Here is a 14,449-nt window from a genome sequence, read left to right as displayed (position 1 = left end):
ATTTTTTTTCCTATATCCTTAATCATTTTTTTTATCTAATTACTAATATTTTTTCCTTGAAAGAACCAAATATTTTTAGTTTGGGTATCATGTATTTATTTATGTACTAAAATTTTTTGTAAAGCTAACCGAATTAATTCAAAATAGAACGAATCGAACTGAATTAATTCAAAATAGAGCGAATCGACCAAGAGCAGCTCACACATAATGCAAAGCCAATTTTACTTTTCTGTTTTCCCTCTTTCCAGATTGTTTTTCTTAATTTCTTTTATTTCCATCTTTGTATTTTTTCTCTCTGTTCAATCTTATTTTATTAGTTATTTATATTACAAAAGTATATTGCTTATGTTTTCTTGTTCTAGATCTCAATTTTTTTCCTATATCTTTAATCATTTTTCTTTTTTTTATCTAATTACTAATATTTTTTCCTTGAAAGGACCAAACATTTTTAGTTTGGGTATCATACATTTATTTATGTACTAAAAAATCTTGTAAAGCAAACCGAATTAATTCAAAATAGATTGAACCAAACCGAACCAAACCGAATTAATTCAAAATAGAGCGAACCGACCAAATGTACACGTTTACTACTCATGAACCCACAGCAAGAGTCCAAAACGCTTTTGATATTTTTTTGGACAAAAATCACTTTTATACTGCTTAAAAAAAAGTTACATAAATGAGTAAAACGCAGTAATATACTGCGAACTACGTTAACGGAAATTAGTCTGTTAAAGTAAAACGCAGTACCATACTGCGTTTTCCTTTATTTTTTATTTTGTTTTGTAATTCGCAGTACCGTACTGCGTTTTACATCATTTTTTTTTGTAATTCGCAGTATAATACTGCATTTTATAAAGTTGTTCGCAGTATTATACTGCATTTTACTCTGATTTTTGTCCCACCAATAATGAACTGACATAACAATAATTCAATACATAAAACGTAGTATTGTACTGTGTTTTACATTCGGACTTGCCTTATTTAAAGGCGTTTCAATTTTATGAAAATTCATTCAATCTTCAAACTTACGTTCATACTTCTCTTCTTCTTCTTATCAATCATTTTTTTACAATGTCTGAAGTGGCAAAAATAAGGGTTTCACTATATTGGGGGGTGAGGTTGTGTTGGAGAATAACTCTGTGAAGTATAGCTCACCTCCACAATGTCATATTAAATTGCCGCTTACTATGGAGTACGATAAATTGGTATCGTTGTTACGTAAAAAATGAATGAGAGGTGGCGTTCAGTTAACCTTAAAATAACCGGTAGATTTCCGTATTCAGTGACTCTGTAGGGGTTTGCTTATTATTCTGAGTTTAACATCGAGGATGATGAAACTCTTTTTTGCGGATTCCGGATGAATACAGGGAATTTATTGTAATAAAATTATTGGAAATGTACGTCAAGGTGGAAGACGTTCCCAATAATGAGGGCATGCATAGTAGGGATAACCCCCAGTCATCGGGTGGTTATTCTGGAGCAGTTTTTGCCGGATAAATTGCTGATGAAAGAGCTTGCCTTGATTTAAACTTGTCACCACCAGCGAATGAGCAGCTGCAAAATAATTTTTCGACTTTATATAATCAACAAGACGACTGGTAAACTTCAATTCCGTGGGTGTTTTAGCGATGTTTATTTTATGTTTTAATTGGATTTGTATTAACACTCATATTTTTCATAGGGGGTACCGTCCGGATACGAATTTTACAAATTATGACCCCGCCCCTAGTTGGAATATGTGTATTTCTGGAGTATTGGACCACGGTGGTCCATCTGGGAGTCATCACCAACAAGCAAATATCCATCACGAAACGTCAAGACAGTACGACTTGTAAGTAAAGTGATATAGCTATATCTAAAGTATTTATCTAGTTGGGTATATTATCATTTTGTTATTTTTGTGCAGTGAAAACGAGATTCTTGAAGCTCCTAACCTCACACAGTTGCCCATAGACGACGTATTTACTCGTGATTTGGCAGATGCGCAGAGTCAGGAAGATGATAGTGATTATGACAACAATGCGGATGAGTCTGGGGATGACACACCCTTCCATGATGAGGGTGATGATGAGGAGGAAGTGAATGTTGAACCTGAGCTGACGAGGGAGCATGTTCCTCCACCTCCCGCTAGACCAAGAGTGTACGAGTCCCACGTGCCATTTCATGAGCGGAATATTCCCTAACTTGATAATTTGCCAAGCATGCCGAACGTGGATGCCCTCACAAGGGATGATGATAAATTTCGGTCAGTGATGTGGGATGAGTCTAGACCAGCTATTCTGACAAAGGGCATGTATTTCCCTGATAAAGCTCGCTTAATTAGGGTTGTAAAAATCTACAGTATAAGAGAGTGCCGTGAGATGACAGTAAGTGAGTCAACTAAGGAGAAATACAAGGTTGTATACCGTAGAGACTTTATGGGTTGTCACTGGATGTTGCGTGCCACCAAGAAGAAATCAGGTTTGTGAAAAGTGGGTAAATTTATTAGCGAGCACAGATGTGAAATGGACACATACAATGAGAATCACTTCAACTTGGATGTGGACTTGATTTCTCTTGTCTTGATTCCATATTTGGAAGTGTCCATTAGGTTCAAGATTAAAGAGTGTATTACAGCCGTCCACCAGGAGTATGGTTGTACTATAACCAAAAGAAAGATATATCTCGGTCGCAAACGTGCCTTTGAACTTTTGTATGGCGACTGGGATAAGTCTTTTTCAAATCTGCCCAAGTACATGGCCGCACTGCAACACTTTAACCCCGGGACTGTTGTTGAATGGAGGCGTGAGCGGAGTCCGGACAGACCCGAATATATTTTCAACTATGTGTTCTGGTCATTTAAACCAGCAATTGATGGTTTTGTGCATTGTTGTCCTGTTATTTCCATAGACGGTACTCATGTCTATGGAAAGTATTGTCACACCTCCTTTTTGCGCACCCGCGTGGGGTGAAGGAGTTTTTCCAATTAAAGGACAATCGAAACGGGATTCGTTTATTTATTTCAGAGTCGCCACTTGGGAGATTTAGGGTGTCCCAAGTCACCAATTTAATCCCGAATCGAGGAAAAGAATGACTATGTATTACAGTCCGCGAACCAGAAATCCGGATAAGGAATTCTGTTAACCCGGGAGAAGGTATTAGGCATTCCCGAGTTTCGTGGTTCTAGCACGGTCGCTCAACTGTCATATTCGGCTTGTTTATCTGATTTTATACAATTATGAGCTCATGTGCAAGTTTTAACTTTCAAACGCTTTTATCATTACTATTTTTTTATCAAGAATTGCAACATCGTGGAAACACGTCTCGAACCACGTCACATCAATGCACCCGCGGTTGTTGACACATTTCAACTCTGTTGAGATTTGGATTTGGGTCACATAAATGTGCACCCGAGTTTAAGAAGATAACATTATTAAATACGCGCCTAAAGCGACTAGTGTATCATTATTTTGGGTGGGGCCGTGAAATTTGCTAAACGGCTCGTCCCAGAATCTAAGTACTCGAAATAATTATCCGTTGAGGGCCCCGCACTTTGGGTATTCTTGTTTGTCGAGGCTCGTCTCATTCGTTATTTATTATTATTATTATTATTATTATTATCATTGGGGTAATTTGCAACGTTGTGAAAACGCATCTCGAGCCACGTCACAATCAATGTTCCCGAGATTAGAGACACATTTCGACTTCGTTGAGATTTGGATTTGGGTCACATAAATGTGCACCCGAGTTTTAAGAAGGTAAGATTAATTAAATCGTGCCTAAAGAGTCTAACGTGTTATTATCTTTGGGTAAGGCCGTGGAGTTCGCTAAGCGACCTATCCCGAGTTCTAAGTAATCAACACATACATCTTGTGAGGGCCCCACAATCTATGTGTTTTATTTGGCGAGGCTCGTCTTATTTTATTTAAAAGGGCGTCCTATAGTGGTTATGTTTTCTATTGAGTTTGTCTCTAATAATGAAAGAAGAAGAACGGTCCAACTTTATTTACATGCTTACAAGTTAGCTATAGTCGGGTTCCGAATATGATTTGCAAAATCTGAAACATGAACACGTATATGGGCTGTTGCTTAGATATTATGGGCCCAGGCCCAATGTGCATAACGTGAAACTCGGCCTGGGCCTTCCTTATTCCATTTGGGCATGTTTAACTTATTTGGTATATGTTTGACGTTTAAGGGGGGGAACTGAAATATAATGTGCTGCTTGTCTTAATCAAGCCATATTCCTACCAACTAAAAAAAATATTTGTTTAAGGAAGTAACTATTGAGTACCTAACATGCTTCTTGACAAATAATAATGAACTAATAGAACATAGCTACTACAACATTAGTCCTTTTTAATTATAAGCAACTCGTAGAGTTTTTCAGCTAAATGATATGTGTAAAGGTTCAGTTACATCACAGTTGACTATATAGTTCTATTAGAGAAAGCGAACCATCATACATACAACTAATGTTCAGTATATTTCTAAAGTGAATTCCAAAATAACTTCAACTTCTTCATTTCTTTGTATTCATGCTTCAAATTTCAGCCTATATTGATCAGTGTATCAGTGATGTACCTGGTATTTGGGAAAGCAAAAGAAGCAGAGGAATGATCAGTGCAGCAGTAGCACACACACATAACAATAGCAGTAACAGAAAGGAAGCACTCAGCAGCAAGCAACACAGCAGTCAGATTTTTGAATCCCAAACAAACCCAGCAGGAAAAACCCAATAATAACCAGTAGAAAAAAAACAGCAACAGATTTGAGCCAAACAGAGGTCCAGTGAACTCAGAAAACCAAAAACGACTCAACTGAAATAGTGCTCTACCAGCAAAGGACCCAGTTTGCAGCTCAGCAGCACCAAAACAAATACAAGCTAAGCAGAGAAGGAAACAGATGCAGAAAAGCAGTAGCTTCTGACTGTTATGGTAAAAAATCCAGCACACTCTTACTCTATATTATTCTGAAATTGGACTGACCCATTAAAGGTTGAAGGACCAGCCTTGTTTTTGCTTTTTCTTTTTATCTCTCAACACTCAAAACTCTTTATTGTAGAAGTTTTAGCTTTAACACTCTACCTCTCTCAATTTCTGATGTCTAACCCCTTACTCTACCCTAAATGAGCCTATTTATAGGCAAAATACAGGCAAGCCCCACGCTGCCTCGTTCCCTTCAGACCTCAACTCTGCCCATACCCCTTTATTTCCCATTATCAGGTGTTTTGTGCCCCAAATGGTATGGGCAGCTGACAATCCAACTGATCCCCCATCCATTCATTTTATTATTACTCAAATGGTATGGGCCTATTATAATACTCAACTAACATCCCATGCTACCAAGTTTTGTTCCCCACTATTGTATTAGTTTGATCATACTTCACTACCCTACTGTCAGCCCAACTTAAACTAACCATTTCTGATCTTTTCACACCCCCAAACTACCCATATTAACCCTTGGTTATTACTGTTTTACCCTGCTTCAACAGCCTGAAATTTTGAACTTCTGAGTTCAAACTCAAACTATCCTAAACTGAGTTCCAGCTATTGTACTGCAGCTACAAACCATTCACAGATAGTTTCAAACAATCAGCTAAACAACAATGGTTTGATCAATCATATGAAGCTTATCAGAATCAGGACATTTGAACATTCAGTCCTATAAAACTAATCGACGACGTTTATCTAATTGACTATACTAATTATAACGTAGAACAATCAGTCGATTAAACAAATAATACGAACAGGGTCCCAAATGGCTTCATACAACTTTTCACAAAACAGAGGAACAACATGAATGGAACACTTGACGACACTGATCAAATCAAGTATGTATATCACCATACGTATTCAACCATAAACAGAAGAATAGTCGACCAAATAAAAGGTCTTACGAAGATGGAAAAAAAATTGAAAGAAAACATCAGTAAAATCAACAAACTAACTACACATGCTAACAAACACAAACATCATTCAAACAGAAACAGAAAAGAAAAGGAAAACTCACTGTGGAAGCTCAACAACGAACGACCCAGGCTTGAACTGGATTTGACCATTTGAGGTCGAACAGACTTTAATCGAGGTGTTCTCAACCAAGAACACTTTGATTAAGGTCTATTAGACCCCAACCCTCCGTTTAAACTGGCCGGATTCCCAAAGTTCTTGTATTCTAGGGTTTGAACAGTCCGATTTGGGGCTTGAGGATTTGTGGGTAGATTCGGACCAAACCAAACTTGGTTTGGTCACGAGTGAGGGCAGGGTAATGACTGGTGTGAATCTGGGGTGGGTTGGTGTAGATCAGGGTTTGGCTCGAATCTTCAGAAGAAGATTCCAGATGGTATAGGTTGATTCGAACCCAACGGTTTGCAGATCCGTGTCCAGGGGGTCGAGGTGCACTAGGGGTGTTAATTTGGTGGTCACTGGCATTGTTTCCGCCGGGTTTATGGTGAGAGTGTATGATGGCGGCTAGGGTTTGGAACGGGGGGTTTGGGTTTGTGTTTGGGACGACGGTGCACAGTAGGCGAAGGGGGGTTTGGTTTGGGAGCGTGGGGTGTGATGAGGGGCTTATATACGGAACGTGGCAATTGATTTGAGCCGTTAGATCAAATGATCTCAACGGCTTGGATTAATTGGTGAGGGACAGGACGGGGTCGTTTGGTGTAGAAACGGGGTCGTTTGGTTTTAATGAGGGACTGGGTCGACCCGGGTAAGCAGGTCGGGTTACGAGCGCGATCGTGGACCGTTGGATGAGTATAGATGAACGGCTCAGATCAAACGCCCAATGCGGCGGCGTTTGGGGGCGTCCCTGGAAGGCCTGGTTTTGGACTGGGTCATTGTATTGGTTTGGGCCTAATTTCAGTTGAATTTTTGGCCCAAATCCGATCCTTTCCTTCTTATAGTTAAACAAAAATTCTTAAAAACCAAAATTAAACTACACGAATATTAATTAACACCTACCAACAGTTATCACACGAATTAAAACATTTAATAAAATCACCATGACAACAAAAATAGAATAAAAATGCATATTTTTGTGATTTTCGCTTTTAAAACCAAATAATGGTTAATTAATTCCTAAATGTACCATTAATTCCTAGATGCATGCAATATGTGTTTTTTTTTTGTATTTTTTAACTATAGCAAGGCGAGCATTTACGGACAAAACAATTATCAAAATGTCACACAAATCCTCAAAATTGTACCCGAAGGTAACTTGTTTTATTTCTTTTCCGATTTCTTTTGGAGTAGTTTCCGTGAAGCAAAAATAACGTGCTCACAAGTATGATATTAAGCTTTTGATTGCAGTTGCAGTAGATGCCAACGGGCAAATATTTCCACTAGCTTTTGCAATATGTGCCAACGAAAGTGAAGAGACATGGACACTTTTTTTGAACCACTTGAAGCAGCACGTTGTCAAACAGCGTTCAGGTATTTGTCTAATATCAGATCGGCATAGTGGTATTTTAAGTTCTGTACGTCACTTGCCTGAATGGCAGGAACCATATGCATACCACTGTTACTGTGTGCGTCATCTGAAGGCCAATTTCCAGAAGAAATATCCTGACAAGGCATTGCATGACTTAATGTGGATGGCTGCAACTGAGCACCAGTAGTGAAAATTCACGAGGCGCATGGAAGTGATCCGGCAATTAGAACCACGAGCCTATACTTGGTTGATGGGGCATGAGCTTCACATGTGGACATTACATGCTGATGGCGGAAGACGATGGGGAGCCCTCACTACAAACGTGTCGGAGTCATTCAACGGTTTGTTGAAGTCTGCCCGTGGACTGCCTGTCACTGCCATGGTCCGCATGACATTCAAACAGAGTGCGGAGAGGTTTGTTGAAAGGCATGCAGCTGCATCAGCATTGATGGACAGGGGTGTTCAATTTATGCCAATACCCATGAGAAGATTTGAAAGGTCCAGGAGGCGAGCACAGTGGCATTCATTTCTTCAGTACGATCATGAATGGGGTGTTTTTGAAGTTAAGACCGCTATCCGCGGACATCGTGGGAATAATCTACAGACGGTGAATGAAAATAGAAGGTTATGTTCATGTGGGAAATGGACCATCTACCATATGTCGTGCGCACATGCGTTGAAGTGCTTTCAACAAGTTGGATATGGGGCAACAAACTATATTGATAGGCAATACAGTGTTGCTGCATATGTAGACACGTATAGTGGGAAGTTGCAACCATTAGGTGCTGAGCATTATTGGCCACTGGAACCTTTTAAGATGGTATGTAACAAGGACTATTTGCGCAAGCTGCAAGTGCAAAAGAGAACGCGTATACGGAACCAAATGGATATTGGTGACACCGTTTATGCGCGTAAATGTTGCATATGCTCGCAAACAGGACACGACCGTCGTAAATGTCCTTCAGGTGGTGTGCGTGGCGGTGGTAATCCGACTCTTGGTGCAAGTTCGTCGAATGTACCCAACTATCAAGGATATCCCTAGTTTTTTATTTTGGTTTTTTTTTGTAATACGTGTTTGTACTTGTGTATGTTGCAATATATATCAAATAAAATTATGTTCCACAATTTGGAATAAGTGAAAAAAAAGCTGTTTAATTGTAGGAAAATGTAAATAAAACATTATTACAGCACAAACACAAACATAATAGGACAACATAATAAAAATACATGAAATATGAAAAATGCACTAAACACATACATGCCAATGTTTAGTCCCGATTGCCATTTATTCTCCGCTCCAACCACTTAAATCGTTCTTCCATTCGTTCTTTTTCTCTTTCTACCTCTTTCAGTTTCGCCTTCACCTCTGCAAGTTCTCGTTTATATTTTTCTTTTCGTTCCTTTTGTGTTTTACAATTCCATTGTGCTTTCCATTTTTCTTCTCCCACCTCCTTCAGTTTCGCCCTCATTTCTACAATAATTCTATCGCTTTCTCTTTGTGTTTCTCGTTGGCATAAACAAAAATTATGAAGAAACTGCAGTTGTTCTCTGTAGTATTCCTGATAACATGGTTCATCAACCCATTCCTCAAAATCACAAATAGGTTCGCCAGGAACCTTGTATAACTGGTTCATACAGCACCAGTAGCGGCGTCCAACTTCACCACCGTCCTAACAATTTTGCATCGAGCATTCTTTTCCACAGTTGCACTTTGGTGGACGAAGAGGTTGAGCCATTTAATGAATTATTTGCTTTTAGTAAAAAAAACCTTACTTTTAATGAAATATTTGCTTTTACTAATTTTTGAGCACACAAAATAACTACAATGATGCCGTTATTTGTAGGCGAAAAATTTAATACATAAAGCATGGTATAGTACTGCGTTTTATGGTGTTGTCTTGTCGTTTTGAAAAAGATGAAAACCATGTGAAAAAAGCTGGTTTATTGCAGAAAAATTTAATACATAAAGCGGGGTATAGTACTGCGTTTTATGGAGTTGTCTTGTCGTTCTGAAAAAGATGAAAACTATGTGAAAAAAGCTAGTTTATTGTAGAAAAATTTAATACATAAAGCGTGGTATAGTACTGCATTTTATGGAGTTGTCTTGTCGTTCTGAAAAAGATGAAAACCATGTGAAAAAAGCTAGTTTTAGTTATCCTTTGTGCAGTGATGGTTTTAGTTCTACTGTTTGTTTTTGTGTTACGTTTGCAATGTTTGTGTTTTTTGTGTACTGTTTAAGTAAAACTGCTGTTCAAACGCAATTAAGATAAAAATGTTGTTAAAAGATAATTGTTATCATTATTTACATAATGCACTATTTACACAAACTAAAAACCTAAGTAAATCAGTGAGTCCCGCAGCCTGTGTGCTTCAGTGTTGCTGCTGGCCTGAGTCGCATCCCCTGTCGCCCGGGTACACTATCTGGATCATTATCATCAAGCCGCCTCTTTATGTGAGGATGTGCAGCATCATCGACACAACAGCTGGCAGGATCAGAAGAATAGGTCGTCGGGCCGTCAACAACCTACAAAACAAGTACTAAACTTAGCAGGTGACAAAGTATTTTTGTATTGTACATGTTAAGTCAAAAAATATATTCCCACTGTGGTCTCGTCGGCCTCCTGAATATATGCATCTGTGGTGTCCGCATCTGTGGTGTCCTCATCAAAGCATGTAGTGGCCTCAAAGATGGGCTGGGACGAAGCCTTCATAAAAACCTTAAAAATTAATTAATGGCATCTCATTAAGGAAAAGAAAACAAATTGAAATTTTAAAGTAATACAAACATACATGCGCATGTGGTAGATCCGCATCAACCACCGGGGATGAGGCATAACTCAACCTGCGCCCGCCATCCACGTCCCGGGTGGGCCGATCCTCAGCTGCGATATATAGGCATGCAAAGTACTGGTATACATCCCCGTCGAATGTACCCGTGATCGACAATGCTCCTAACGGGGTGACCTGCGATGTTGGCAGAGATAGCTGAAGGTTGTACGAAGGCATGCTGCTGGAAGGCTCATCTTCCCGAGGTATATAACCCGGCTGATCATCTTCAAGTGCCAAAACTCCAAAGTCCTCATCATGTCCCTCAACATGTGGGTCGACAGGTGCCTCAACGCCCCCTTGCTGGGGACCACCTCCTCGCCGTCCCCCGCGACCCCCGCGACCTCGTGGGGCACCCCTCCCTCGTGCCCTACCCCTGCCTCGTGAGACACCCCTACCCTGATGGTAGTCCTCTGGCGCCGCATACTGAGCCTCGTGGTCCAACCTCGCGGCATCTCTCGCCTGAAATAGGGTCCGACGAGCCAACTGTGCCACCCGCCGGCCATAGTCAACGACTGTAGGGATGTTGGTATGTTGCTGCATCTCCTGTCCCAACTGGTAGAGGTGATGATGGCCAATAGCCTGTGAAATATTTAAAATATTAATTAAATAACGCTATATCACAATTATACGATATTAATAAGCCAAAAAACATACCAGTGTCTCGTGTCTCCCGGCGTATGGTCTGTAGCGCTCGCCAAGTACATGAATGGGGTTCCCGATAATCAGTCGGGTGTGGCGGCGGTACCATGATGCATACATATGAATAGTGGCCTCCTGGGTAAATGTAGGTGCTGGCGGAATACGGTCAGCTCGGTGTTCCTCCAAAATAATGACCTGTTGCTCTAGCCATCCCATATATATATCGTCCAGCCTGGCACGGTCATCCCGCTGATAGTGTATAGCCACCCATCTAGGATCCCTCGGTATAGGCTGGGGACGGTGAAACTGGCGAAGCACACGCTCTGTGGCATGATACTCAACCATATCGAAGAAGATTATCGGGACGGAGGTGCTCCAAAGCATTCGATCGACTGAGCAATAAAAGGGCAGCTGAGCTACCAACTCGTCGTTGTATGGCATCCAGATGAACTGCCAAATAATAACATAAAAGTGAGTATGCGCAACACAACTCAATTTAAACAAGTAAGTGTAGGTACATATCTACCTGTCCGTCCACCAGCATATCTAGCACATCCCTGATAAGGAGGAGATTATGATGAGCATCGGTCCCTCGGTAGTTCCCACGCCGGAGAATCCACCTAGAAGCTAGAGGGAGAAACGGATAAGCCTCACCAGGCGCAACTGCTGGTAGAGGTGGCTGCAACGGCATGATCCACTGTCAGGCCCAAACCTAAGATAAAAGGTTGATGTAAAATTTATGAGTCATTTCGACCATATAGAATTCGGAGAAATGAACAGAGTATTCGAAAATGTTGTCACCTGTAGGAGGGGCAGAAAACCACATATGTCCACCGCTGGGCCCATGCTCGCCCGGCACATGCTCCTATACAGGTATGCGAGAACAGCAGCACCCCAACTGTACTGGGGTAAACCATCCAACTCCTGAAGATGATAGAGAAAACGCATACTCACTTTACTCCCCGAAGTGTTCGGGAACAAGACACAGCCGAAAAGCAGGAGCAGCGCCAACCGCGTGTACCTCTCAATATGGAGATCCTCCGTCTCGCCGGTAATGTCTGGGTGCAAAAACGCCATATGATCTCTAATGGCTGACAAAGCAACGCGACTGCCCCCAGCGTCACCCTGAGGTCTATAACCAGTAAAATGCATCATCATATCCAAAAATTGTGCACGCGTCATGGATCTAATGCACTGGGGCAGTGCTGCGGCCCGTCCATCTACGCGCAGCCCGTACAAAACCTGAACATCCTCCAGCGTGATGGTGGCCTCTCCAGTGGGCAAGTGAAAAGTGTGTGTATCCGGTCGCCACCGCTCTACCAAGGCCGTGATGAGAGACTAATCAAGCTGCATCCGTCCAAGCTCAAAATTTGTATAGAAGCCCGTAGCCTGTAGACGCGCGACTACGCGGGCATGGAAAGGATGCTCCCCGATGAACTCCACAAATCGTCAGGTCTCCTAGGGAGTTGTCCCTCCCATACAAATGAGGACCTATGGTCTGCAACACTAGTAGCTGATCCTCGGCAGGTCCGGGATGCGCAGGCGGAGGACCATGTCGTCTACTATAATTTAAACAAAATTAATTGTGTGTGTTAGCTTAGTAAATTAAATAATTAATTATGTTTAAAATTGGACTGAATAATTATGTACGGGTTCCAGGCTTGATATTTAAGTCTCGGTAGCACCGAGTTATCCTTAATTATTATGCGTGTTAATTTCAACATTTTTAGAATTGTGCCTGTTAGCTTAATAAATTAAATAATTAATTATATTTAAAATTGGACTGAATAATTATGTATGGGTTCCAGGCTCGATATTTGAGGCCCGGTAGCACCGAATTATCCTTAATTATTATGCGTGTTAATTTCAATATTTTTAGAATTGTGCCTGTTAGCTTAATAAATTAAATAATTAATTATGTTTAAAATTGGACTGAATAATTATGTATGAGTTCCAGGCTCGATATTTGAGGCCCGGTAGCACCGAGTTATCCTTAATTATTATGTGTGTTAATTTCAACATTTTTAGAATTGTGCATGTTAGCTTAATAAATTAAATAATTAATTATGTTTAAAATTGAATTGAATAATTATGTACGGGTTCCAGGCTCGATATTTGAGTTAATTTTACAACATATATTAATTTGTTACTTTTGTAAGTTTATTGTTATAAATTAAATAATTAATTTTGTAAAGTGTAATTGGAGTTACTACATACTTAAACTACATAGACTCTACGCTAAAAGGCTCTATATTTTACAACACTAAAAGGCTCTATATTTTACTACACTAAAAGGCTCTATATTTTACTACGCTAAAAGGTCAATATTACATATAAAAACAACTAACATAAAATACAAATATGAACAACAAACAAAATAAATAATATTAATTTTTTAACAATACAAATAATTTATCAAATTTTAACAATTTTTTGTACCAAAGCTAATAAATTAGTCCGGGTATAAATAAGATACAAATTTAAACACAAACATAACACAAATTAACATGGAAACACATTAAACAATACAAATATGCATGTACTATACGAGTTTCGATATAAACACAATCGAAATACCTTGATTTAAGTTTTTTGAATTTGATTGAAATCGAATTTTTGCACCCGAAAGAAGGAATCCAAAGCTTGTCTTGTATGTGAGACCTACACTCCTTGCTCTTTAGGTGACGGGTGGGGCCGAATTTTTTTTTTTAAGTTTGTCACGGGGTGGGGAAGGGGGGACTAGAACAATCGAAATTTTTAAACAAGAAGGGGCTGCGTTCAGTGGTCCAAGGAAGAAGAAGAAGGGACTGCGTTTTATAAAGCTGTTCGCAGTATTATACTACGTTTTAGGTAAAACGCAGCGAACAACTTTATAAAACGCAGTATTATAATGCGAATTACAAAAAAAATTGATGTAAAACGCAGTACGGTACTGCGAATTACAAAAAAAAAGATTAAAGTAAAACGCAGTATAGTACTGCATTTTACTTTAACAAACTCATTTCCGTTAATGTAGTTTGCAGTATAGTACTGCGTCTTACTCATTTATGTAACTTTTTTTTTAGCAGAATAAAAGTATTTTGTGTCCAAAAAAACATCAAAAAAGTTTTGGACTCCCCACAGCAACTTTAATCGATGAATCAAACTGAAAACAGATATATGCAGTGCTTTCTTGGAAAAACAAATCTTCGAGAGCAGCAAATGACAGCTTGACTATTGTGTCCAGCATTCACTTTAAACCCAAGGCTACCCACATAGGCCAGCCTGAGCCAACTTCATAGATTGAGTTCAAATAATTATAATAAATAGACATTTTCTATTGAAACTTTGATCTCGAATGTTGAAACTAATGGTGAATAAGTATGAATATTAAGATCTTATTATTAAGATATTTACAAACTAAATAACTTAGAACCTTTATTTTCTCGACATTTGAATGTAAAGTTTGTCTTTATTGAAAATTAATAAATATAAAATTTAAATAAATATTAATTAATTTAATATTACATCAATAAAATATTAGAAAATTAAGTTTATATAGTGATGGAGGTGAAGGCTAACGGTGGTA

Source organism: Nicotiana tabacum, chromosome 22 (genome assembly GCF_000715075.1).
Source record: "Nicotiana tabacum cultivar K326 chromosome 22, ASM71507v2, whole genome shotgun sequence".
NCBI lineage: Eukaryota > Viridiplantae > Streptophyta > Magnoliopsida > Solanales > Solanaceae > Nicotiana > Nicotiana tabacum.
The sequence above is the reverse complement of the archived record's forward strand: the minus strand, read 5'-3'. Positions refer to the sequence as shown.